General features: G+C 37.8%; 1 non-coding gene across 1 annotated transcript; it reads left to right on the top strand.

Annotated features, from left to right (window-relative positions):
- Positions 1-24192: 24192 nt before the first annotated feature.
- Positions 24193-24354, top strand: LOC111766166 (U1 spliceosomal RNA). Its single transcript, XR_002798280.1, has one exon. It is a non-coding gene; the product is annotated as a U1 spliceosomal RNA (small nuclear RNA).
- The last annotated feature ends 409 nt before the right edge of the window (positions 24355-24763 follow it).

The raw sequence follows: 24763 nt of genomic DNA, 5'->3' as shown, positions 1-24763 counted from the left end.
CCGTCCTCCTGGAATACACCTATGCATCTCCTGGGGCAACATTCAGTTCAGAGAATCGCTGTGAAAATTCCTGATAGTCTTAAGGACTTCTTTTTTTCTCTTTCCATCTATTTAAATGTCACAGGTATGACCGGTATCTGCATGCACAGGTTGGGAACTACTTGTTTAGGTCAAGAAGAGTGTATCTTCCAAATTGTAGGAAATAGAAGTGAGATCATTTGTACTCTGTGATTACTCAGGGAGCTTAAGTGATAATCTCACACATGAGATGGGCCATAAAATGACCCATTACACAGCTCTCTCTTCTCTTCTCCTCACTGAAAATAACTGTAATTCATTAATTTTCTTAACCTTTTAATATAATTCTTTATTTTTAGGTCCCTTTCTTTTGTATTACTTTCTTTTCCCTTTAATGAAAAATTTGTTCATTTCCTCCTCTTCTTTTAACTGTCCTGAATACTTAAAGCAGCTTAGCTCCCATTCAAAACTCTGTTTGGGTTTGAAGAAATAGATCCAGGTAACCAGAAAAAAAAGTTTTCTATGTTTACCAGATTAAATAATAGGATCAATGGAAATTAAAAACTGGAAGGGATATCAGAGGATGTGTAGGTGGTTATCAATGGAATGGGGGAGAGCTCTCTCTATGGAGAAAGAAAAGACAATGGTACAATATTAGTTTGGTTATATCTGAGTGAGTATGACCATGGACTTTCCTCAGCAGAAGGGGGTTCAATGGGGCCTGGAAGTAAAGTAGATTTCCTTAGAATCCACCTTTTGGTTTTCATGCAGAAAGAAAGTTACGCTTTCTACTCCTGCAGAAAGGAAGTGCCATACTTTGTAGAGGTAGACATTATTTTTTGATATTCTGCCCACCTTGTTCATAGTTGGGCATAGTATTTATGGTCTAAGAAATGGCCAGTTATGGTTTGTGAAGAGTGCCTTACTTATCCATTTTGGCCCTTTCTTCTGCATTATGTATTTGTACTCAAGCAAACAATTTCTCGAAGATCTTCTGGGCACATTTGTGGCTTGAAGGTGGGGTGAAGGCGTTTCCTATGACAAATGTGAAAAATATCCCTTTAATTCTGTTCTATTCCCAGAAATGTTGCTAAATCTTTTTTTAATTAGAGAGTGAAGGAAGTTAGATATAAGCATGGAAATCTAGTGCTTGCACCTATTCCTCTGTAAAGATATTCTTACCCTCAGCCAGCAGAGGATAAAAGAGGACTCTTGCTTACTTTACTGGTTTTCTACAACCTAATAGGAAACGAATAGGGAGAAGATAGTTCGAGAAAAAATAGGAATTGGGTTTTTTTAGACTGCTTTAAAAGATTTGCAGAAGAGGTCAGAGCTGAAGGAGAGTTTCATTTGGGGGTACCTCTGCAAGGGTATCTACTATGCTGAATTTCTTCTGTTTTCCCCTCCAGATAAACTCTCCTCCCTCCTGATTCTACTTTATACCCCCAGAAGCTGACCCACAAGGACTGCATCAACAAGCTCCCTTGCCCTCCAGCTTCTGCTTGGATTCACCAGTGAAGGTAGGAGCCCAGTGACATTGGAATTTGAATTCACTGACTCTCTCTCTGTTGATTCACCATAGACTGGATGTGTTCCTTTACTGAGGGTCCCAGCTTCTGTTCGTTGGCCTTTCTATCATGCTACTTTCTGGGTTCTGTTAACGATGCTCTCCATTTGCCTCTTCAGGTCTGAGGATGACAAAACATCTCCTTATTTTTGCTAGTTTGGGGTACTACTGCAATATTACGAATGTTAGAGTTTGACTGGGCCAGACCCAGTTTATATTCTTTGTCCTGGCATAAATTATTCATAAAGTTTATTTTTACCCTCAAAAATGTTACAAGTTAAATAATGAATTATATTATGACTGCTGATTTCCCTACTTATACCCTTTGTAAACAATCCCTTTATTAAACTTTCCTAAAATTGCCCAGCTTGAGTGTGTTATTTGTTACCTTTGGGTCTTCTTTCTTATACATTTACCTACAATTAGTCACAGGCATGTAATCATATGAAACCAGCAGCTAATATTTCCTTGCTCACATTTTGCTCACATTTTGTGTCCACCTTGTGTCTTCACACTATGTGCAAAACTGTAAATTTTGCACAGGAAATGGTGGTTCCTGGTATAAGATTAAATTCTAATTTTTAGAGAAATGTAGACTGCTTTTGCCTTAACTGCAAAAAATATGAGTTATAGGAAATTCTGCAACTCTTTCCTCTTTTTCAAGGGCACTCTTCCTAGTAATATTATCAGCCAGGATTTGCAAGAAAGTTATGCACCTACTGGATTCTATTGTGTAATTTGTTTAATAGTTGAAATGTTATTGCTCATGTCTAGAAGGGCCTTAAGAAAAGTGACTATTATGTGAGTCAAGTGGTGGCCATTAGCTTATTTCTTATTGTGTGTTTGAGGCCCTCCTGGGATCACACATATGGTGAATCTTGTTATAGTCAATAATGACCTCTGGATTAAGCAACCACCCTAAGAACGTCTTGTTTTAAACATAAGTCCCTAATAACAGTTTTGTAATTGTGTCTCATTAAGATCTATTTCTTCACATAGAGCCAGTCAGAGCTTCTGAGAAAGAGCTGTCAGAAAATTCTAAATTCATGCTGTTGGCAGAGGGAAAAAGAACCAGAAAAGGAGGAGACTGTGGAAAGTTAGGAAGAGTTGAACAAAGAAATATGGGGAGACTGTCTTCAGGTGGGACTATCACCTAGAAAAAGATGTTGGAAGTTTAGAACAGACAGTCAGCCAAAGCCTTCCCACCTGCTTGTATTTGTAAATAAAATTTTATTGGAACACAGCCAATTACATTAATTTACAGTATTGCTTCCAGCTGCTTTAGCACTATGAAGATGAATATGAATAGTTGTGAATGAAACCATCTGATCTACAAAACTTAAAATTTTTATTTACTATCTGGCCCTTTATAGAAAAAGTTCATAGATTCCCAGTTTAGAGAATCACACCACTAAACCTTATAATAGGTTTGGTCATCACTGTTTCTATAATGTTTACACTTTATTCACTTTATCCAGAAAGAAAATCATCAACAGTGTATAAGGACCCCATGACCCCAAATTTGTAATTCCAACATGATTTTCAATCAGGTATTTTTTTCCCTTTTATTCTGACTTCTCACCCTTCTTCATCAATATGTTATAAGCTCCTTGGTCATGCACAAAGTATGAACTCCTAATTTGTACCAGGTACTAAAGAATATTGTTTAATTTTACATGCAAAATCCCAAGAGTTCCTAAGTCTCTTGTAGGAACAGTTTTTTGAAAATGCATTTGAGGGGGGAAGATGGCAGAGTAAGAAGTTCCAGGAATCAGTTCTGTCTGAGTTAACTACTTTGAAAATTCTGGAAACCGGTAGAACACTGTACAGCATCCAGGGAAGAATGGGAGGAAGAAGCTGGCTAATGATGGTAAATACCGGTCATTGGATTGTTACTGTGCCCAGCCCCCACTGAAGTCTGTGTGGCATAGCTTGTTGGTGCCAGAAGGGCACATAAAATTCCCTTTCCCTATGATTCTGGGTGGGTATGGGAAAATGCTGATCACTTTTGATTAGCTACTGTGAATCACTGGAGGCCTGGCCCTGAGTGCGACATTGTTCCAGTCCACCCTGGATAAAGGTAGCTGGGAGACTTGAACACAGTATATTTCCTCAGAGCTTCAGAGGACTTTTGAAGGACTGCATTTGCTGGGCAGGTCATTAAAGTGAAGATTTGGGGAGCCGCAGAGAAAGTTCTTGGTGCTCTTAGCCTCTCCTTCATCCCTTTTCCAGGGAAGTTTGGAGCCAGCCAACACATCCCTTTGTGGGTTCCTGATCTTGGTTCCAGATGGGTAAGACTGGCTTCAGAAACTCCTTTTCAACATCTCCGTTGCCCACCCACTGGCCCATATTTGCCCTTCAGGCAAAAGTAACTTGAGACAACAAAGGCAGTGTAAGAAACAATTGAGGCAGGTGGCCCAGGGCAAAGGCTTACTTGAATTAAGTCCTGCATGGAACACCCTGACAGGGAGAAGTTCTGTCTCCTGAGAAGTAGAAGGGGCATTGAAACTCCTGTAAACAGGAGGAACTCCTAAAGCCAACAGCAAGCATAAACCCAGGCAGGCCCTGAAAAGACTGGAAGGTCCCTGCACTTTGCATTTTCCTTGGAGGGACCTTCCTGATAGGAGGGCTGACGCTCAAGAAAATCTCTGTCATATAATCACCTGGTTACAAACTTAAGAAACAGACATATCAGGGAATAAATCCCAAAGTTAGCTTGCTAAAATATTAAAATGAACAGTGTGCAACAAAAGATTACAAGACAAACAAAGAAACAGGAAATAATGGCCTATTTAAGGGAAGAGGCCAAAAATCCAGAAAACATCAAGAAGGAGAACAGACTGTGGACATCTCAGGCAAAAACTTAAAAAAAAGTTCTTAAAATTGCTCATGGAGATGTAAGAAGATGCAGAGAAAAAAACTAAAGGATATCAGGAAAACAATGAGCAATATGAGGAGCTCAGTAAAGAGAGAGAAATTTTGAAAAGGAATCAAGCAAAACTACTCGAGTTGAAGACCACAATAACTAAAAAGAAAAATTCTCAGGAGGGTTTCAACAGCATGTTGAAGCTTGCAGAAGAAAAAACATGAACTTGAAAACAAGACAATTGAGATGAGTCAGGCTAAAGAGCAGGAAAAAAAATTATATAAAGCAAAAATAGCCTAAGAGATATATGGGATAACATCAAGCATACCAATATATGAATTATGGATGCCTCAGATGGAGGAGAAAGAGAGAAAGGAGAAGAAGGACTATTCAAAGAAATAATGATAGAAAACTTCCCAAATTTAGCAAAAGACATGAATATGCACATCCAAGAAGCCCAGACAACACTAAACAGTATCAACTTGAAGAGAATATGCCCGGTCACATACTGATCAAACTGTTGAATGCAAAGGACAAAGAGAGAGTTCAGAAAGCTGCAATAAGAAATCAATGTTATGTACAGGGGAGTCCCAATTACATTATGTGCCAGTTTCCCATTAGAAGTCATGTAGGCAAGAAAGGAGTGGATTGAAATACTTAAAGTGCAAAAAGAAAACAAATGTCAACCAAGAATTTTATACTTGATGAGACTATCTTTCAAACATGAGGGGGAGATTAAGACATTCCCAGATGAACAAAAGCTGATGGAGTGCATCATGACTAGACCTGCCCTACAACCAATGTTAAGGGAGTACTTCAGACTAAAAGGAAGGAACACTAAACTGTGGTTCAAAGGGACATAAAATAATAAAATCCTCTGATAAAAGTAACCATTTGGGTAATTATATGTGGCAGTACTATTGTATTGTATTTTTTGGTACAATCTACTTAAACTGACTTAAGAGGAAATACAAGATCTCAACAACCAATAACTAGTAAAGATATTGACTCAGTGATCTAAAACTAACAAAGAAAATCCCAGGACTAGATGGCTTCACAGGAGATTTTTACCAAACATTCCAAGAAGAATGAATACAAATCCTGCTCAAACTCTTCCAAAAAATTGAAGAGGAGGAACAATCCCTAAATCATTCTATGAGGCCAGCATCACCAGAAAGAAAGCAAATTACAAGAAGAAAAGAAAATTACAGTTCAACCTCTCTTATGAATATAGATGCAAATATCCCTAACAAAATACTACAAACTGAATCTAACAGCACATTAATGAATTATAAACCATGACTAGGTGGGATTTATTCCAGGTATGCAAGAAAATCAATTAATGTAATATACCACATTAACAGAATGAAAGGGAAAAAATGCACATGATTCCTTCAAGAAAAGACATTTTAAAAAATCTACATGATAAGAAACACATAGAAAACTAGGAATAGAAGGAAACTTCCTCAACATGTTAAAGGGCATATATGAAAAACCCACAGCTAACATCATACACAATTGGTGAAAGACTGAAAGCTTTCCCTCTAAATTCAAGAACAAGAAAAAGATGTCTACTGTCAGGACTATTATTTACTATTGAACTGGAAGTTCTAGCCAGAGAAATCAAGCCAGAAAGAAATAAAAGGAACCCAAATTGGAAAATAAAAAATAAAACCTTCCTGATTGCAGATGACATGAGCCTATATACAAAAAATCCTGAAAAACTATAATAAAGCTCCTAGAGCTAATAAATGAATTTAGCAACATGGAGGTTACAATATTAACACACAAAGACCAGCAGTATTTCTAACTAGTAATGAACTATTGAAAGAAGAAATCAAGATGAAATTCTGTTTACAATAACAACTAGAAGAATCAAATATCTAAGATTAACTCTAAGGAAGGATGTAAATAACTCATACACAGAAAACATAAATCATTGCTAAGAGTAATCAAATTAGACCTAAATAAAAGGAAGAACATTCCATGGTAATGAATTGGAAGACTGTATATTGTTAAGTCAGTTTTACCCAAAGCAATTTACGGATCCAATGTATTCCCAAGAAAAATTCCATCAACCTTTGCAGAAATGGAAAAGTTAACCATCATATTCTCTGGAAGTTTGTGAAAACCCTGAATTGCCAAAGCCATCTAAAAAAAGAACAACAAAGTTGAACTCACACTTCCCAATCTTAAAATTTATGACATTCACAGTAATCAAAACAACATAGTAGTGGCACAAGGACAGATATATCAACCAATGAAATTGAATTGAGAACTCAGAAATCAACCCTCACATTTATGGCAAACTGATTTGTGGCAAGGGTACAAAGACCACTCAATTGCAGAAGTAGAACAAATGGTGTTGGGAAAATTGGACATTAATTTGAAAAATAATGAAGGTGGACTCCTACCACAGACCTCATATAAAAATCAACTCAAAATGTATCAAAAGCCTAAATGTAATAGCCAAAACTATAAAACCCCTAAAAGAAAGTGTTGGTAAGCATTTTCAGGAACTTGTGTTAGGCAATGATTTCTTAGACCTTACACTAAAAGCTCAAGCAACAATAACAATAAAAATAGGTAATTGGGATTTCATCAGGATTAAAACTTTTGTGTATCAAAGGACTTTATCATGAGAGTAAAATGACGACGTATTTTGTCTTTTGATTTGTACACCATGTATCCGTTAGGGATTTAATATTCAGAATATACAAAAAATATCCTTGAACTCAACAACAAAAAGACTTACAACCTAACTAAAAATGGGCAAAAGACTTGAATAGAAATTTCTCCAAAGAAGATATACAAATGGCCAAAAAGCACATGAAAAGATGCTCAACATCATTAGTCATTAGGAAAATGCAAATCAAAGTAACAATGAGATACAATTTCATACCCACTACTATGGCTACTGTTTTTAAAAAAACAACAAAAATATTCCAAATGTTAGAGATGATGTGAAGAAATAGGAATGCTCATTCATTGCTGGTGGGAATGGAAAATGGTGCAGCTGTGGTGGAAGACACTTTGGCATTTCTTCAGAAAATTAAATATAGAATTTCCATATAACCCAGCAATTCCCCTTGTAGATTATATATCCAGAGGAATGGAAAACAGGGACTTGAACAAATATTTGCACATTGATGTTCATAGTGGCATTATTCACAATTGCCAAACAATGGAAGTAACCTAAATTTCTACCAACCAATGAATGGATAAACAATATGTGGCACATACACACAGTGGAATAAGAGTCAACCCTTTTAAAAAGGAATGAAGTTCTGATACATGTGACCTCATAGAGGAATCCTGAATATATCATGTGGAGTGAAATAAGCCAGACACAAAAGCACAAATACTGTTTTATCTCAATGATAAGAAATAATTAGAATCACAAACTCTTAGAGTCAGAAAGAATCTAGAATATCACTTACCATGGCAAAAGGTGGGAGTAGGGTATGGGGAATTAAGGCTTAAAATGTACAGAGTTTCTATTTGGGACAATGGATATGTTTTGGTAATGGATGGTGATGATGGTAGCACAATATCGTGAATGTAATTGTTAGTACAAACTTATATATTTGAATGTGGTTAAAAGGGGGGAAATTTTAGGTTGTAGGTATGTTACTGGCATGAATTTTTAAAAAATCCACAGAAATGCACAACACAAACCAAGAACCCTCACCTATAGTTAATAGTAAAATTATAAAAATGTACTTTTCTCAATTGGAACAAACGAACGACACTAATGTAAGGTGTTAGTAATAGGATGGTACATGGGAATCCTGTATTTTATGCATGAAGATTCTGTAAACCCACAACTTCTCTAATAAAAATACCTTTGAAATGTAGATACTGTCTTTTTAAATAAAGATAAAAATAAATGCTTTGTACTTTATTATTTTACAAAACTAGGAAAGTACCTCAATATCTCCTAATCTCAGATAATATAGGCTACTATTACCTGTTTGAAGGAAAATAGATACATATAATTGTAGCATGGGTATTTTTCCTATTAGAAAGGTGTAGCAATTTAATCTTCATTGTAATTTAATTTAGTGAAGAATATTTTCTTTTTTTCTAAACCCCTAAAACTTCTTTGATACAATGAATTACATTAGTTTTCCCATATATACTCAAAAAATGCCAGAACTTCTTTTCCTCTCACTGAGATAGCTTGTTGTTTTTGTTCATTGCTTGTTGTCTGTTCATTTTTTCTTTAGGTGGCATGGGAACTGAACCCAGGTCCTCTCATGTGGGAGGCAGGCACTCAACTGCTAGGGTCACATCCCCTCGCTGCTCGTTTGTTTTTGCTCATTGCTTGTTATTTGTTTTTGCTTTGTATGCTTGTTGTCTGCTCATTGTTTTTGTTTTTTGTCAATTTGGAAATGCTTTTATTTATTTTTTATTATCTTTTTTAAAAAGATACGTAGATCACACAAAATGTTTCAATAAAAAATATAAAAGGTTCCCATATACCCCCACTCCCCCCCCCACACTCCTCCCACATCAATAACCTCTTTCATCAGTGTGGCACAGTTATTGCATTTGATGAATACATTTTGGAGCACTGCTACACAGCATGGGTTAAGGCTTACATAATAGTTCTACATTCTCTCCTACTCCATTCAGTGGGTTATGGCAGGATATATAATGTCCTGCAATATCACTCAGGACAATTCCAAGTCCTGAAAATGCCCCTATATCACACCTCTTGTTCCCTCTCCCTGCCCTCAGAAACTCTCGTGGCCACTGTCTCCACGTTCATGTAGTTTCTTCCATTGCTAGAGTCACAATAATTCTATAATAGAATACCAGTAAGTCCACTCTAATCAATATTTTATTCCTCCATCCTGTGCACCCTGGGATGGTGATGTCCACTCCACCTCTAAATTGAGAGGAGGCTTAGATCCTACATGGCTGATGGATGAGATTCTCCTGCTTGCAGTTGTAGGCACTCATATTTCCCTGGGGTGGTGGTTGACCATCCTCACCTTCCTGTTAGCTGACCTGGGTAAGGCCAACGAATCAGAGAGTAGGTGTTGCAACTCTGCTGAGGCTCAGTGCCCATCCGGCACAGGGACAGTCCAGAAATCCAAGTCTCCTGAGCATGCACCCACCTCAGCACCAACCCAGGTTCAGTAAAAGTGACAGAAGAGGCATGTGTAGAGAGATCACATCTGCGTCCAACTCTATCACACACAAGAGAACAAATTCCAAAATAGGGCCTACTGGCAAGGCACTGAACTCCAGAGCCATTTGTCATGACTGTAGGACCTGCCTGTCTCCATAGCCCTCAGGAGCACCACTACCTGGGTTGTATCTACTTTGGCTATCTCTGAGCTCCTGTTGAGACGTGCGGAAGTGCAACCTGTTTTTGCTCGATGTCTGCTCGTTGTCTGCTCATTGTTTGATTGTCTTCTTTAGGAGGCACCAAGAACTGCACCTGGGATCTCCCATGTGGGAAGTGGATACTCAGCGGCTTGAGCCACATCTGCTCCCCTGTCAGAGCTTTTTTATTGCTGAGTTTTTCTTAAGGGATTTCTTCTAGGGCACAATAGTTTTTAAAAAAATAATTTTGAGGATTTCAGATCTATGCATTAAATTTCTTATTGCAATGTTTGTATCTGCATTCTATTTAAGGACTACTACACTGCCTATAGTCATATCTTGATTTAACTTGGTTCTATTTAATATGTATTGAGCAAATATTAGTTACAGTGAAATAAAACCAAGGATTCAGGAAATGAGGGCAAATAATTCTGACTTTCACCCAGGGCGATTTGCTTACACGTTCTGATTCCTCTTTATACCTCACTAGGATGATTTAAAGAGCAATTGAGCTATACAAGAGCCCTTGAGTCTTTGGGGAGAGACCCGCTGTGAATTTTCTGAGTTAAAAAGCAAACGCTGAGTTTACAGGTCTTCTTTCATTCTCAGATAGAGAAAACTGCCCACCACTAGGTGTCTCAGTGGGAGTGTGCAACATCAAATACACCTGAGAAATAATATTCCAGAGCAATTAAGTAATGAGCAGCCTCAGGCAATTTTATGTGCTTTTGCAAAGGGCTTGGAATAGTAGTCCTCATGAGTCATACTTTCCAGATGCAGAGTGAGGTTAAGTATCTTACAAGGTGCAAAAATGAAGCCTGTCAAGTTCCCGAATGCCAGAAATTTTGTCTTCTACAATTTTTTTGGTCTCCATTGTTGATAGGTAATATATATTTATTAATGACTGTTGAATAAATGGGCCAGAAGAAATTATTAGATGCACTCAAATATCTTTATGTTTCATACTGTAGAAAATAGGAACTATTTAACATATACAAAGAAATTGTAGAGAGTAATATCTGTATCTCTGCTGCCAACCAATACTTTAACATTTTGCCATGTTCTCTTTAGATTTTTAAAAAAGAAATATATTACAAATGCAATGGCTGTAGCCTAGCAAATTTTTTCCCCATCAATATTAAGTCTCCTGATTTTGATTTTTGTACTGTAGTTATTATTTAGGACTATAGGGGCAGTACCATGTGCCCAACCTGCCCTCAAATGACTCAGAAATATATATATATATATATTTGTATATGGGTGTGTGTTTTGTGTGTGTTTATACAGAGAGAAGGGGAGAGAAAAAAACGATGAAGCAATTGAAAAATAAAAAAAATATAGGTGAAATTATAAAACAGACATATATTTGTCTTTGTTCTAGGCTTGCAATTATTAAGTAAGTTTGAAATTATATCAAAATAAAAACCTACAAAGGAATTTCAGATACAGTTGATGTCCCCATGTATTATTCCTTAATCCTATTATTAACTTTCCTCCCCAAAGGTAGTTGTAGTTGTTATTATCAATTTGGTGTTATCACTTCCATTCGTATCTTTTTTTTCAAAGATATGCATTCAAAACAATATAACTCTTTATAAACCTTTATTTAAATGTTATCCTTTGTGTTTTCTTCCAGATATATACATATTTATGTATGCAAATATACTCACTTATCTATGTTTATACATATGAACAAATGACATATATGTGTATGTATAGATCAATATCCTATTTTGACTCAAATGGCAACATTGTTATGCAATATTGTGAGCCCACTTTTAGTCTACTAGCACTATATCTTAGCTATATTTCCATGCTGTTTCATAAAGAGCTCTTTTATGATTTTTGTTGCTATTCATCCATTGATGAGCATTAGGTTGCTTCCATCTTTTGGCAATTGTAAATAATGCCACCATGAACATCAGTTTGCAAATATCTGTCAAGTCCCTGCTTTCAATTCTTTTGAGTATGTACCTAGTAGTAGGATTGCTGGGTCATATGGTAATTCTATATTTAGTTTCCTGAATAACTGCCAAACTATTGTCCACAGCAATTGCACTATTTCACTTTCCCACCAACAATGAATGAGTGTTTCTATTTCTCCATATCCTCTCCAACACTTGCAGTTTTCTGGTTTTTTAATAGCAGACAGTCTAGGAGGGGTGAGAAGATATCTCACTGTACTTTTGATTTGCATTTCCCTAGTGATGTTGAGCATTTTCTCATGTGCCTTTTAGCCATTAGTGTAGCCTCTTTGGAGAAATATCTATTTGAGTATTTGCCCATTTTTTCATTGGATATTTTGTCTTTTTATTGTTGAGTTGTGAGATGTCTGGACAATAAATCCTTATCTGATACATATACATATACATATACATATGAAATACATATTCTGGACAATAAATCCTTATCTGATATGTGGTTTCCAAATATTTCCTCCAATTGAGTAGGTTGTCTTTTCACTTTCTTGACAAAGTTCTTTGATGCACAAAAGTTTTAAAGTATGAGATGGCCCTATTTGTCTGTTTTTTCTTTTGTTGCTTGTGTTTTGGGTGTAAAGTCTATAAAACCATTGCTGAACACAAAACCCTGATGATGCTTTCCTACATTTTCTCTAGGAATTTTATTGCCCTACCGTTTATATTTAGTCATCGACCCATTTTTTAAAGAAATCAGTTTCATGTACATATTAGTGAAGCATACAATTTGTCCAAAGTGAACAATCTATGATATTTAGTATAATCACATAGTTGTGCATTCATCACCTCAGTCATCATTATAGCATTTTCATTTTTGATAATAATAGTAATAAACAAAATGATCCATTTTAAGTTAATTTTCATATATGTTGTGAGATAGGGGTCCTCTTCCATTGTTTCACAAATGGATATCCAGTTCTCCCAGCACCATTTGTTGAAAAGACTATTCTTTCCTAGTTGAGTGAACTTGGCAGCCTTGTCAAAAATCAACTGGCAAAAATACACCAAATGTAAGATAAGGGATATAGTTGGTAGTAATATTTTGACAATGCTCTTGTATAGTTTGTAACAAATGTTTCACACCAATGCAAAGAGTTGGTGGAGGGGTGATGTATGAGACTCCTGTGTGATGTTATGTATGTTTATTTTGTTAAGTTTGCAATCTTTACTATACACTTATTGTTTATATGTGTTCATGTATGAATGATATACTTCAATAAAAATATATAATAAAAAATATATATCTAATATATATATATATATATATAAACCAACTATGACCCAATAAATTCCTGATGTTTAAGCTAAAAAAAAGAAAAGGCTTTCCTCAAAATTCAACTTAATCTGCTAAGGTCCAGGTACTGTGCTAGGGTTAGGGGAGGGGGAGGAGGCTGTTCCATAAATAATGAGAGTAGAGGGTGGTAAGTGAGTGAGTGGCATGTGAAAAGGAAGACATGGGGAGGTTCATGAAGGCTGGGAGGAAGGGGGAGCGGGTATATCAGAGAGAGGTGATGAGTTTAAATTTGGACATGGTGAGTTTGAGATGTCTTTACAGATGCCCAGTAGGCAGGAAGAGATGAGTCCAATGTAGATACAAAGTAGGGATCTGGGTGTCATCAGGACGTAAATGGCAGTCAAAACTGAGAAAAATTGAGATGGCTGAGCAAGAGTATATGGAGTGAAAAAGAGGGACCAACATAGATCCCTAAGGAAGACCAATGGTTAAGGGCTGGAGAGAAGATGAAATGCCATCAATAGAGACTGAGAAAGAAAGAGCAGCCAGAGAGGTAGAAGGCAAATTAAAAGGATGCGGTGGCATGAAAACCAAGGGAAGGGTAAGTGTCAGGGAGAAGAGCATAGTCAGCCATGTTAGATGTGGCTGAGAGATGAGGTAGGATAAAAGTCAGAGAAATGGCCTTTGGATATAAGAACAAGGAGCTCAGTGATGGCTCTCGGGAATGCAGTAAATTAAGGAATGATTATGGAGAAGTTGGACATAGCAGGTACAGAGGAAGGGAGGAAGCTTCAAGAGAACCTGGTTTCCAGATGTCCATCATGAAAAATTCTGATAGCTCAGTTTCATTACGTGTATGTGTGTGTGCACACAAGCATATGCAGAACTGGAGATTGGAGTAGGGTATGTAAAGGTAGGCTGGAGACCACCACAGCAGGGGCTTGTGGTCAGCCCTTAATCAGCCTTCATTTTATTCTGGTAAGCTTTGAAGACAATACTAAGAGATACTGTGAGAACTGTAGCACAAAGATCAACCCTCATTATTCAGTGAGAAAATGAAGGACAGCAAAAAGGGATCAGTTTGCTCAGTTTGCAAGTCAGGAGTACAGCCAGGACTTGAATGAACCTCTGGTCATCTAGAAGAGTGACCTTGGAAGAAGAAGACATCAAATTCTTATTTGGTGAAGCAGATTTGGCTCAATGGATAGAGCATCCACCTACCACATGGGAGGTCCAGGGTTTAAACCCAGGGCCTCCTGACCCGTGTGATGAACTGGCCCATGTGCGGTGCTGATGCATGCAAGGACTACTGTGCCACATGGGTGTTCCCTGCGTAGGGGAGCCCCACGCACAAGGAATGTACCCCGAAAGGAGAGCTGCCCAGTGTGAAAAAGTGCAGCCTGACCAGGAGTGGCACTGCACACAGGGAGAGCTGATGCAGCAAGATGACACAACAAAAAGATTTCTGGTGCTACTGACAAGAATATAAGCAGACACAGAACACACAGCGAATGGACACAGAGAGCAGACAACAGGGGATGGGGAGAGAATGGGGAAGGGGAGAGAAATAAATAAAAAATAAATCTTTAAAAATTAATTGGCAATAGATGTAAGGGTCTATTTATGAACTCCCAATTCAATTCCATTGGGCAATATATCTATCCTTATGCAAGTACCATGCTGGGTTGTTTTTTTTTTTCATTTTTTTATTAGAGAAGCTGTAAACCTACAAAACAATCATGCACAATGTGCAGAATTTCTGCACACCATCCCGCCATCAACACTCTGCATTGTTGCAGAACACCTGCCACAGATTATGAAAGAACATGATCAGACCATTACCACTAACTATGTTCCATGGTCTACAATTGGCATATTTTTTCCATACACGCCCTACTATTAACACTATGTATTAGTAGTGTACATTTGTTATAGATCATGAGAGAACACTTTCATATTTGTACTCTTAGCCACAGTCCATCTTCCATCACATGGCTCACTGTATTATACAGTCCAATACCTTGCACCTTCTATCAAAAGAATTCACTCAGTGGCTCTCACTTTTATCACAAAGTTGTGCAGTCATTGCCTCCAGTAAACCTTTGAACATTTTCCTTAGTCCAAAAGAAAAAATCCTATACTCCTTTATTATTGAACCTATTCATTGATATAGTACCTTCTTTGACATTGATGAAAGAACGCTTGTTGAATTGACTGTTCTGCCCCAGCTGGGTGTGTATGACGGCCTTGTCAAAAATCACTTGGCCGTAGATGTGAGGGTCTGTTTCTGAATCATCAATTTCATTCCATTGGTCTATAGGTCTATTTTTTTTCTTTTGTTAAGGATATTTATTTGGGGTAGAAGTCCATAGTTACCAGGCCATAAAGCATAAGTTACTTCCCTCAGTAAAGTCTGTTGCCACATGTTAGAGCAAGATGGCTGCTGGTGTTCAGCCTTCCTCTTCTTAAGAAGAAGAAGGTTCTTTAACATCAGCTGTAGGCTAGGTTAAGTCCAAGCTTCTTCTAATATCAGCTGTAGGCTAGGTTAAGTGTCATATCTCTCCTGGGGCTTGATTCTCTCTGGGCTCAGCTGCTCAGGGCTTTGGTCTCTGCATGCAAACTATAAGGTGAACAGATCATTTCTCTTCCAGGAGCCTCTGCTGTGTCTAATGGGGTCTTCTCTCTTTCCTCATGACCAAGCTCCTCTGGGTGCTTGCTTCCCAGGCTCTAGGATCAAAACTTCTATATGTCCATCTTTATGCCAGTACCATACTGCTTTTACCATAGTAGCTAGGCAATATGTTTAAGCCCAAAAGTGAGAGTCCTCCAACTTATTTAAGATGTTTCTGGCTATTCAGGGCCTCTTACCCTTAAAAATAAATTTGATAATTAGGTTTTCAATTTCTTTTTAAAAAATGCTGTTGAATTTGTGTGTTATTTTGGGTAGAATTGACATCTTAATGATATTTAGTCTTCCAATCCATGAACACAGAATGTTCTTCCATTTATTTAGGTCTTCTTTGATTTATTTTAGCGATTCATTGCAGTTTTCTGAATACAACTGCTTTGCATCCTTGGCTAAGTTTATTCCTAAATACTTGATTATTTTTCTTACTATTGTAAGTAGAATTTTTTTCCTGACTTCCTCCTCAGATTATTCATTACTAGTGTATAGAAACACTACTGAATTTTTCATATTAATCTTATATCCTGCCACTCTGTTGAAATTCATTTATTAGTTTTAGTAGCGTTGTTTAGACTCTTTAGGATGTTCTAGGTATAGGAAGATATTATCTGAAATAACAAAAGTTTTACTTCCTTTCCAATTTTGAAACCTCTTGTATCTTTTTCTCACTTAATTGCTCTAGTTAGAACTTTTAGCACTATGTTACACCACAGTGGTGACAGTGTGCATCCTTGTCTTGCTCTTGATCTCAACAGGAACACTTTCAATCTTTCTCCATTGAGCGCAGTGTTAGCTGTGGTTTTTCATATATGCCCTTTAGCATGTTGAGAAGTTCCTCCCATACCTATTTTTGGAGTGTTTTTATCAAGAAAGGATGCTGTAGAGTTGGACTCAGTTGTGTTCTCTCTATGCATGCCTCTTCTGTCACTTTTACAGAACCTGTGATTGGTGCTTGGGTTGGCATATGCTCAGGAGACTTGAATCTCTGGACTGTCTATGTGCCATCTGGGCCCTGAGCCTTGGCAGAGTTGTAACACCTACTATTTGGTTTGTAGGACTTACCCAGGTCAGCTAACAGGGAGGTGAGGATGGTCAGCCACCACACCAGGGAACTGAGAGAGTTTATAGCTGGCAGCAGGAGAATCCCATCCATCAGCTATGTGGGATGTAAGGCCCCTCTAGATTTAGAGGTAGATTGGGCATCGCCATCCCAGGGTACTAAGGATGGAGGAATAAAATATGGATTAGAGTGGACTTACTGGTATTCTATTATAGAATTATTGTGACTCTAACAATGGAAGAAACTATATCATTGATGTGGAAACAGTGGCCATGAAAGTGCTGAAGGCAGGGAGAAGGAAAAAGAGGTGTGATATTGGGGCATTTACAGGACTTGGAATTGTCCTCAATTATATTGCATAGGAAGATGGAGGACATTATATACCCTGCCATAACCCACAGAATGGACTGGGAGAGAGTAGAAACTACAACATAAACTATAATCCATGCTGTGTAGCAATGCTCCAAAATGTACTCATCAGATGCAATGAATGTACTACACTAATGAAAGAAGTTGTCGATGTAGGAGGAGCGGAGGTGTGTGGGGAGTGGGGTATACGGGAACCTCTTATATATTTTAATGTAACATTTTGTCTGATCTGTGTATCTTAAAAAAAGATGATGAAAAAATGAAAAAAAAAAGAAATGATGCTGAATTTTGTCAAATGCCTTTTCCATGACAATTGAGATAATCATGTGATTTTCTTCTTTGAATTATTAATGTGATGTATTACATTGATTGATTTTCTTGTGTTGAGCCCCCTTGCATGCCTGGAATAAAACCCACTTGATCATGACAAATAATTCTTTTAATCTGTTTTTGGATTCAAGTAGTGAGTATTTTGTTGAGGATTTTTGCATCCATATGCATTATAGAAATGTGTCTGTAATTTTCTTTTGTTATAATATTTTTATCTTGCTTTGGTATTAGGGTAATATTGGCTGCATAGAATGAGTTTGGTTGCATTCCATTCTGTTCAATTTTTTAGAAGAGTTTGAGTAAGATTGATATAAAACGTTCTTTGAATACTTGGTAGAATTCACCTGTGAAAACTTCTGGGCTTTTCATTTTGGGCGGTTGTTTGATGACTGTTTTAATTTTCTTGCTTGTGACTGGTTTTCTGAGGTCTTCTATTTCTTCTGGGATCAGTGTAGGTTGTTCATATGTTCCTAGGAATTTTTCCCTTTCATCTACATTGTCATAGCTACTCCAACTTTTTTTTGATCACTACATGCATTGAATATCTTTTTCCAGCCTTTCATTTTCAATGTATTTGTATCCTTCAGTTTTAAGTGAGTCTCTTGCAGACAGCATATAGATAGCTTATATTTACTTATCCATTTTGCCAGTCTGTGTCTTTTGTTTTGTTTTTCCTTTGTTTGTTTGCTTGTTTGTTTTTTTGAGGGTACTGGGGATTGAACCTAGGACTTTGTACATGGGAAGCAGGTACTCAACCACTGAGTTGAATCTGTTCCTCTAGTCTGTATCTTTTGATTGGATAATTTATTCCATTATCATTCAGTGTTATTACTTTAAAGGCATTTCTTACTTCACCCACTTTAATTTTTTGAGTTTTATCTGTCATATCTTGTTTTCACCACTCTTTTTATAATTTTAGTTCCTTTTAGTGATATGATCTTCATTTTTAGACTCTCTTCCAAACCTCCTTCTCATGTCTTTTCTTTTCAGGCTATATCACTCCCTTCAGTATTTCCTGCAAAGTCAGTCTCTTGGTTAAAAACTCTCTCAGTTTCTGTTTATCTGTGACTATTCTAAACTCACCTTCATTTTTGAAAGACAATCTTGCCAGATATAAGATTCTTGGCTGGAAGTTCTTCTATTGCAGTATCTTAACTATATTATATCACGCCTTCTTGTCTCCATGGTTTCTGATGAGATAGCAGTACTTAATCTTATTGAGCATCCCTTGAATGTGATGAATTGCTTTTCTCTTGGTGCTCTTAGTATTCACTCTTTATCTTTGGCATTTGACATTCGGATTAGTTTGTGTCTTGGAGTAGCCTATTCAGATTTATTCAGATAGGAGTATGGACACAGATAGGATAGGTCAGATATGACATAGACACAGATATCTATGTCTTCCAGTAGGGTTGGGAAATTTGCTACCATTATTTCCTAAAATATTCCTTTTGCCCCTTTTCCCTTCTCTTCTCTTTCTGGGACACACATGACATGTATGTTTGTGTGTCTTTTGCCATCATTTAGTCCCATGGACCCTGTTCATTTTTTACATTCTTTTCTTTATCTGTTCTTTTGTATGTTTGCTTTCAGAGGCCCTGTCTTCAAATCTGGTGTTATATGCCTTCAGCTTGTTTTTTTCTTTTCTTTTCTTTTTCTTTTTCCAGTGTATTTTTTATTTCATTTACTGTGCTTTTCATTCCTATAAGATCTGCTATTTTTCTATGTATGCCTTCAAATTCATCTTTATGCTCATCCAGTGTCTTCTTGATGTCCTTAATCTCTCCAGCCATCTCATTGAATTTAATAAGAAGATTTATTTGAACATCTATGATTAGCTATCTAAACTCCATTATGTCATCTGGAAGCTAAGTTTGTTCCTTTGACTGGGCCATATCTTCCTGTTTCTTGGTATGTGTGGTAATTTTTTGTTGTTTTCTTGACATCTAATTTACTAGATTTATTTATTCTTGGCAGCTTTTCTTTCTTTGGTCTAGGATTTTCTATTTGATTGGTTTTGTGTTACAATCCCTCTTTGGTACTTGGCTCAAATTAATTTGGAACTTTCTAGTGGCTCATGTTTAGCCAATTTGAATTTTTTCAGCTCTTTTTTATCTGTTTCTTGCCCATTTTCCCTTGCTGGTTGAGGATTTGGAGCTCCGGATGTGGTTAGCCGTGGAGGCTGAAGCTACCTACATTGCCCCAGGAATGATGAAGCTTCTCCTACCATTATCCCCTGCTGGGGGTAGGAAGAGAGCCTCAACCTTGTCCAGTAATCCAAGCCATGCAGACTGAGACTATCTGTAGTTGCCTGGAGAACCCAATGAAGCTCCATGCCCCTTCCTCCCCACCTGGGGTGGGGATGGAGCTGCAACTGTGGACAGCAACTAAGTCGCATGAGTCAAAACTGACCACTGTTGCCCAGGTAGTCTGAAGAAGCATTGCCCCTCCTCCTTCTCTTCCAGTTGTGGGAATGGAGCCTCCATTACACCCAGCAATCTAGTCCATGCAAGCCAAAAGTGACTGAAGTTGCCTGGAGAGGCTGAAGGTTCACTATCCCTCCTTCTGCACTGTCAGGGGCAGAGGTGGAATCAGAGATGTGTCCAACACTCCAGTTCATCTGGGGCAAAAGTGCCTTCAGTTGACTGGAGAGTATGAGGGAGCACTGCTAATTCTGCTTTGTCATGGAACTACATAGTACCCAACACTCTAGTTTGTGTGGGCTTAATGTGCCTGCAGTTGCTCAGAAAGGTTAAGGAAACACCACTTCCCTCCTATCCTACTGGAGGCAGAGATATGTCCAGTCTAGTTTGTGCATGCTGAAAGCACCTGCAGTTGCTCAGAGAGACTAGTGAAGATACTCCAGCTTCCTTCCTGTTGGAGGTGGGCTAGGGCTGCAAACTGACTTGGGTGGAAGGAAACTGGTTCCTACTTTCACTGTGATTTTCAATCAGCTCTGCTTTCCCTCATGCAGGGGCAGAGTTAAAATGGAGATTACTGGCCTCTTTCCAACTTGGTCAGGTTAAATGTTAGCTGTTTTTATGATTGAACTTTAGCCAGCCGAATTTACTAATCAGTAGCTGAAATTGGTGCCTGATCACCTTCTCCTCTTAGGAAATGGAGCTTTCAACTCCAGCCAGGGAATAGTTCCTATGGTGGTTTGTGCCACCAGCAGAGAATGGTCACCAGCCTCCACAGTACAGAGGGTTCTACTCACCAATCTTCACTGCAGATGTGTAGTCTCCTCCTTTCATTCTTCCAAGGATGTTGCAGGATGTTCTTCTGGTCTCCTGGCCCCCAAACCAGTGATTTAGATAGCTCTGGCTGATTACAAACTACCCTGTAGGATGAACTGGCTCTTGGAGTTCCTTACTCTGCCGCCATCTTGCCCCTTTCCCTTCCATGCTGTTTTGACTACTGTAGATTGTAATACATTTAAAGTCAGAAAGTTTGAGTCCTCAAACTTCATTCTTTTTTTTTTCGGGGATGGTTTTGGTTATTTTAAGCCCCTTACCCTTTAAATAAATTTGATAATTAATTTTTCCAACACTAGACTGTGAGAATTTTGATTGGGATTGTGTTAAAATTGTAAATCACTTTGGGTAGAATTGACACCTTAACGATACATAGTTTTCTATGGAATTGGGGAGAGGGTTGGGGGAGAGAGCAGGTGCATACTGGGGATTGGTGGGTACATGGCTGAAATTACAACGTTGAGAAAGTGCTTTTGGCAATATGACAAGGAAGGGTTACTAGTATAGGGTGTTGGATGGGGGGGGGCATTTGAGACTGGGTGCACCTGATGCAGTCTTCTAGAGAATGTGTGAATGATCATTTTGTCATAGTGTGTTGTATCAGTGGGTGGAGACCCACATAATGAATAGGAAGGAGTTGGGTTCTCATCCTGGGGAGGCCGGATATGTTCTCAAACATAGGGGAGGGAGTCTTTCAGGAGCATGGGTAGTTCCTAATATGGTAGGACAGACAAGTGTGTCAAGCCCTCAACATTGTTGTAAGTATCTATGAATCTTGTCCTTTAAGGAGTGAAGCTTGGTGGTTGCTGTGGACCCTGAGGGGAGAGGGAGGGAGGAATAGAATAGATGGAAAATGGGGTAATAGGGGGCAAGAGAAGTGTTCTGTGTGATCTTGCGATGATGGATACAGGCCATCAAAAATTTATAAAAGTCTATCGTCTAAAATGTAAACCATAATGTAAACAATTGACCATGGTTAGTAGCTATGCGTCAATATTTATTCATATGTTGTAACAAATGTACTATCTACAGGTAAAAAGGTTAATAATATGGGAAGGAGGAAAAGGGTAGGATGTTGTGTATATGGGAGTCCCCTATATTCTGTATGTGACTTTACTGTGACCTAAAACTTCTTTGAAGACAAAATGAAAAAAAGTAAGATGCTGGGGAAGAAATGGAAGAAAATGCCACTGTACATACAGGACAACAGATATTACAATGATGACAGGCAAAACCACAAAAAATTTTTTTTAAATTATTTTGTTTATTTTTTATAACACAATTTTTAAAAACTTTATTTTAGTTTCAGTTTTTCTAAATTATTATATATTTTATTTCTTATGTTTAAATCTATCATTATTATTTCATTTTCCTATTAATTGTATTTGGTGATATTCTTGGCTTCATTTTTGGAAAAATTTTGAATCATAGAAGGGTTACAGCTATGGCAGGGGAAGATCTTTGGTGTGGGGTGTCAGTGATGGGGGATACATAAAAGGAAGTTCACCTGGGCATATATATAAGGTATATAAATATGTTCAAATGTTCGTGGGGTACTGCCACAATGGGTAAAGATTCACACAACAACTGAAAGAATATTGAATTCCCATCCTGGGGAGCTCTGCTACATTTCTCTAATGGAATAGTAACAATCCCCCAAATACAGAGGTAATGAATAGTGGAGAAGGGTAGTTCATTGATGGGCCCTTGATATGATGACTATGCTTATGAGCCTTTGCTCTTGAAATTGCAACTCAGCTTAGTGCAGTAAGGTCCTAAGAGTTACCTCCTGAGAGCCTCCATGTTGCTTAAATATGGCCTCTCTCTAAGCCAAACTCAGCACATAAATGCATTACTTTCCCCCCAGCATGGGGCATGACTCCTGGGGATGAGCCTCCCTGGCACCAAGGGATTACTGGTTGGTGAAGCACTGGTTGGTGACGCAACTGGAAAAAGACCTTGAATAAAAGGGGGAAATGGTATAGACAAATGAGTTTATATAGCTAAGAGACTTCAAAGTGAGTCAGAAGGTCATCAGAGAGGTAATGTTTATGCATGTCTCAGCAGGATCTCATAGACTGCCAAAATAGATACTATCCCAAATAGTGGGGGTCCTGAAGGGCTCTCAGGACACCCAGGTCCTACAGTCATGGCAGATAACTCTAGAGTTTGGTGCCTTGCCAGTGGACCCTACTTTGCAGTTTGTGCTCCTGAGTGTAACTGAATTGGACTCAGATGTGCCTTTTCTACCCATGCCTCCTCTGTCCCTTTTATTTGAACCTATAGTTGGTGCTGGAGTTGGTAGGTGTACATCCAAGGTGTACTTGAATCTCTGGGTTGCCCATGTGCCTGCTGGCTCTGAACCTCAGTGGAAATGCAACACCTACTCTCCAGTTCATTGGACTTACCCAGGACAATTAACAAGGAGGCGAGGATGGACAACCACCACACCAAGGAACCAAGAGAATCTACAACTGCAAGCAAGAGAGTCCCATCCATCAGCCATATGGGATTGAAACCCCCTCTCAATTAGAGTTGGAGTGGGCATCACCATCACAGAATCCTCAGAATTGGGGAATAAAATGAGGACTAGAGTGGACTTACTGGTATTCTACTATAGACTTATTGTGATTCTAGGAATGGAAGAAATTAGATCATTGATGTGGAGACAGTGGTCACTGGAGGTGCTGAAGTCAGGGAGAGGGAAAAAGAGGTGTTATATGGGGACATTCTCAGGACTTGCAATTGTCTTGAATGACATTGCAATAACAGATACAGGCCATTATATATTTTGCCATGACCTACAGAATTGAGTAGGAGAGAGTGTAAACTACAATGTAAACTATCATCCACGTTTAGTGGCAATGCTCCAAACTGTGTTCATCAGTTGCAATGAATGTACCACACTAATGAAAGAATTTGTTAATGTGGGGAAAAGAGGGAGGTGTTGGCATATGGGAATCTCTTATATTTCTTATGTAACATTTTGTGTAGTCTAAGTATCTTTTAAAAATAAACAAAAAATATAATAAAAATAAAAGAACAATAAAAAATATGCATAGTTTTCCAATCATTGACACAGAATGTCTTTCCATTTCTTTAGGTCTTCTTTAATTTCTTTTAGCAATGTTTTGTAGTTTGCTATGTATAAATCCTTTACATTCTTTTAAAAATGTATTCCTGAATGTTTGATTCTATTACTTTCTATTGTAATTAGAATTTTAAAATTTCTTCTTCTGATCATTCAATACTAGTGTATAGAAACACAATGATTTTGGCATGTTGATATTTATCCTGCCACTTTGCTGAATTTGTTTCTTAACTCTAGTAGCTTTGTTGCTGATTTTTTGGCACTGTCTATATAGAGGATCATGGCATCTGCAAATAGGAAGGTTTTATTTCTTCCTTTTCAATTTGGATTACTTTTATTTATTTATTTTTGCTTAAAATTTCTGTCTAGAACTTCCAGTACAGTTTTAAAAAAACAATAACATAATTCCTGGCAGGGAAGATACCATAATCACAAAGGTGGTATTCCCCAGGGCAAAGCTTATCTATTGCACTCTGGACGTGTTGACGCCTGCGATAGCCCCAGATGCAAGAAACTCTACTCCATAATTTGTGGTAGTGGGGGACTGCCTTTGCTTTCTACCATGCTTTTTAAATAAATTAAAACAACAACAACAACAGCAGCATGGACTGGGCATCCTTGTGTTGTTCCAAATCTTAGCAGGAAAGTTTTCAGTCTTCCACCATTGAGTATGGTGTTAGCTATGGGTTCTATCGTGTTGAGGAAGTTTCCTTCTACTCTTGTTTTTCTAAGTGTTTTTACCAAGAATGGATGCTTAATTTTGTCATATTTCTTCTCCATTTCCATTGAATGAACATGTTTTTGTTTTCTTTCATTTTGTCGATGTGTTGATTTCCTTGTTTCCTACCCTTGCATAACTGGGATGAAATCTACTTTATCATGATGTATAATTCTTTTGATATGCTGTTGGATTTGATTTGCAGGTATTTTGTTGGAATCTATATTCATTTGTTGCATCTATATTCATTCATC

Source organism: Dasypus novemcinctus, chromosome 2 (genome assembly GCF_030445035.2).
Source record: "Dasypus novemcinctus isolate mDasNov1 chromosome 2, mDasNov1.1.hap2, whole genome shotgun sequence".
NCBI lineage: Eukaryota > Metazoa > Chordata > Mammalia > Cingulata > Dasypodidae > Dasypus > Dasypus novemcinctus.
This window is presented reverse-complemented; position numbering and strand designations above follow the sequence as displayed.